We start from the raw sequence: 3,857 nt of genomic DNA on the forward strand, positions 1-3,857 counted from the left end.
GTGCTTTAGGGCAGCCAGGTCGGGCTTGATGTTTGAAATACTAACTGACAGCTCAGATTTAACTGTCTGTAGTTCCGTTTTGATGGGTGTTAAACTTTCACTCAAAGCCGCCAGGAGCTGGGTCTTTAAAATAACCGCCGTCTCGTTACAGAGTGAAAGTAGCAGTTCCTCCTTAAGGTCAGATATTGCAGCATCTGAGGGCCTCTTCAAAAGAAGACGTAATTGATGAAGGCGTTCTGGAGCAGGACCAGAAAGACCACGACCAAGCAGCCTTGAGATCTTAGGCAGCGTCTCCCTCAGGTGGGTGTCAATGGTGTTCATGGTCAGGTCTATGGTAATCCCGTCAAAAAACAAAACAGAAAAAAAATCTAGATTATAAATCAACATGTAACCAAAGCACTCTGTGTATAATGCCATAGTATAGGATGTAGATCAGAAAATGTCAAAGTATAGTATACTTTTCAAGAATAACATAGTATGGCCTGTAGTTCATAGTATAGCATGTCGGCAAAAAACCCAACTGATTATTATGTGGTTTAAAAAGTGCAAAATGATAGGATGTTGCTTAAAATTGTCATGTATGATATGTGGTTCAAAAAATGTCATAGTGCAGCATATTGTCAAAATAGTATGTTTTTCAAGAAAACATCAGAGTATGTTGTCTAAAAAAATGCCATAAAAGAATATTTCATTGAACAAGTAAAAGTATAGTAATTTTCAAAACTGTTAAAATTGTTATATGTTGCTAAAAAACAAAAAAAACTAAAACAAAAAAAGTCATAGTAATATGTCAATTTAAAAAATTGTCGCATGTCGCTCTAAAAACGTCATAGTGTAGCATGTCGCCCAACAAACGTCATAGTATAGCATGTCGCTCTAAAAATGTCATCGTACAGCATGTCCCTCTAAAAACGTCATAGTATAGCATGTCACCCAAAAAATGTCATAGTATAGCATGTCGTCCAAAAAACATCATGGTATAGCATGTTGCTCTAAAAACATTATAGTATAGCATGTCGCTCTAAAAACGTCATAGTATAGCATGTTGCTCTAAAAAGGTCATAGTATAGCATGTCGCTCTAAAAACGTCATTGTATAGCATGTCGCTCTAAAAACGTCATTGTATAGCATGTCGCTCTAAAAACGTCATAGTTTAGCATGTCGCTCTAAAAACGTCATCGTTTAGCATGTCGCTTTAAAAACGTCATAGTGTAGCATGTCGCTCTAAAAACGTCATAGTTTAGCATGTCGCTCTAGAAACGTCATAGTATAGCATGTCGCTCTAAAAATGTCATAGTATAGCATGTCGCTCTAAAAACGTCATAGTATAGCATGTCACCCAAAAAATGTCATAGTATAGCATGTCGTCCAAAAAACATCATGGTATAGCATGTCGCTCTAAAAACATTATAGTATAGCATGTCGCTCTAAAAACGTCCTAGTTTAGCATGTCGCTTTAAAAACGTCATAGTATAGCATGTCGCTCATGATGATTTTTTTTTTTTTAAAGAAAACCTTAACATAGTGTTTTTCACGGCCTCCTTTACATTATTTCATCATATGGCACGTTTTTACAACATGTTGAAACATCGCATTTTTTTTCGACATGCTATACTATGGCGTTTTTTGCGCCAAAATTCATGATGATTTTTTTTCAAAGAAAACCTTTCTGGGGTCTTTTTCACGGCCTCCTTTACATTATTTCATCATATGGCACGTTTTTACAATATGTTTAAAAATCGCATTTTTTTTTTTAGACATAGTATACTATGGCGTTTTTTTGCGCCAAAATTCATGAGGATTTTTTTTCAAAGAAAACCTTTCTGGAGTGTTTTTCACGGCCTCCTTTACATTATTTCATCATATGGCACGTTTTTACAACATGTTGAAAAATTGCATTTTTTTTCGACATAGTATACTATGGCGTTTTTTTGCGCCAAAATTCATGATGATTTTTCTTTCAAAGAAAAGCTTACCATAGTGTTTTTCACGGCCTACTTTACATTCTTTCATCATATGGCACGTTTTTACAAAATGTTTAAAAATCGCATTTTTTTTTTAGACATAGTATACTATGGCGTTTTTTTGCGCCAAAATTCATGAGGATTTTTTTTTCAAAGAAAACCTTTCTGGAGTGTTTTTCACGGCCTCCTTTACATTATTTCATCATATGGCACGTTTTTACAACATGTTGAAAAATTGCATTTTTTTTCGACATAGTATACTATGGCGTTTTTTTGCGCCAAAATTCATGATGATTTTTCTTTCAAAGAAAAGCTTACCATAGTGTTTTTCACGGCCTACTTTACATTCTTTCATCATATGGCACGTTTGTACAAAATGTTGAAAAATTGCATTTCTTTTTCGACGTAGTATACTATGGCGTTTTTTGGTTTTTTTTGCCAAAATTCATGATGATTTTTTAGTTTTTTTTAAAGAAAACTTTAACATAGTGTTTTTCACAGCCTACTTTGCATTATTTCATCATATGGCACGTTTTTACAACATGTTGAAAAATCGCATTTTTTTTCCGACATAGTATACTATAGCGTTTTTTTGCGCCAAAATTCATGATGATTTTTTTTTCAAAGAAAACCTTTCTGGAGTGTTTTTCACGGCCTCCTTTACATTATTTCATCATATGGCACGTTTTTACAACATGTTTAAAATGACATGTTTCGACGTAGTATAGTAAGGCGATTTTTTTGCGCCAAAATTCATGATGATTTTTTTTCAAAGAAAACCTTACCATAGTGTTTTCACAGCCTGCTTTACATTATTTCATCATATGGCACGTTTTTACAACATGTTGAAAAATTGCATTTTTTTTCGACATAGTATGGTAAGGCGTTTTTTTTTGGGCCAAAATTCATGATGATTTTTTTTTCAAAGAAAAGCTAACCATAGTGTTTTCACGGCCTCCTTTACATTATTTCATCATATGGCATGTTTTCACAACATGTTGAAAAATCGCATTTTTTTTTCCGACATAGTGTACTATGGCGTTTTTTTGCGCCAAAATTCATGATGATTTTTTTTTTCAAAGAAAACCTTACCATAGTGTTTTCACGGCCTCCTTTACATTATTTCATCATATGGCACGTTTTTACAACATGTTAAAAATGACATTTTTCGACATAGTATACTATGGGTTTTTTTTGCGCCAAAATTCATGATGATTTTTTTTCAAAGAAAACCTTTCTGGAGTGTTTTTCAAAGCCTCCTTTACATTATTTCGTCATATGGCACGTTTTTACAACATGTTGAAAAATCGCATTTTTTTTTCGACATAGTATAGTAAGGCGTTTTTTTGGGCCAAAATTCATGATGATTTTTTTTTCAAAGAAAACCTTACCATAGTGTTTTCACAGCCTGCTTTACATTATTTCATCATTTGGCACGTTTTTACAACATGTTGAAAAATCGCATTTTTTTTTCGACATAGTATAGTAAGGCGTTTTTTTTGGGCCAAAATTCATGATGATTTTTTTTTCAAAGAAAAGCTTACCATAGTGTTTTCACGGCCTCCTTTACATTATTTCATCACATGGCACGTTTTCACAACATGTTGAAAAATTGAATTTTTTTTTCGACATCGTATACTATGGCGTTTTTTTGCGCCAAAATTCATGATGATTTTTTTTTCAAATAAAACCTTTCTGGAGTTTTTTTCACAGCCTGCTTTACATTATTTCATCATATGGCACGTTTTTACAACATGTTGAAAAATCGCATTTTTTTTTCGACATAGTATAGTAAGGCGTTTTTTTTGGGCCAAAATTCATGATGATTTTTTTTTTCAAAGAAAACCTTACCATAGTGTTTTCACAGCCTGCTTTACATTATTTCATCATATG

Source organism: Amphiprion ocellaris, chromosome 20 (assembly GCF_022539595.1).
Source record: "Amphiprion ocellaris isolate individual 3 ecotype Okinawa chromosome 20, ASM2253959v1, whole genome shotgun sequence".
Taxonomy (NCBI): Eukaryota; Metazoa; Chordata; class Actinopteri; family Pomacentridae; genus Amphiprion; species Amphiprion ocellaris.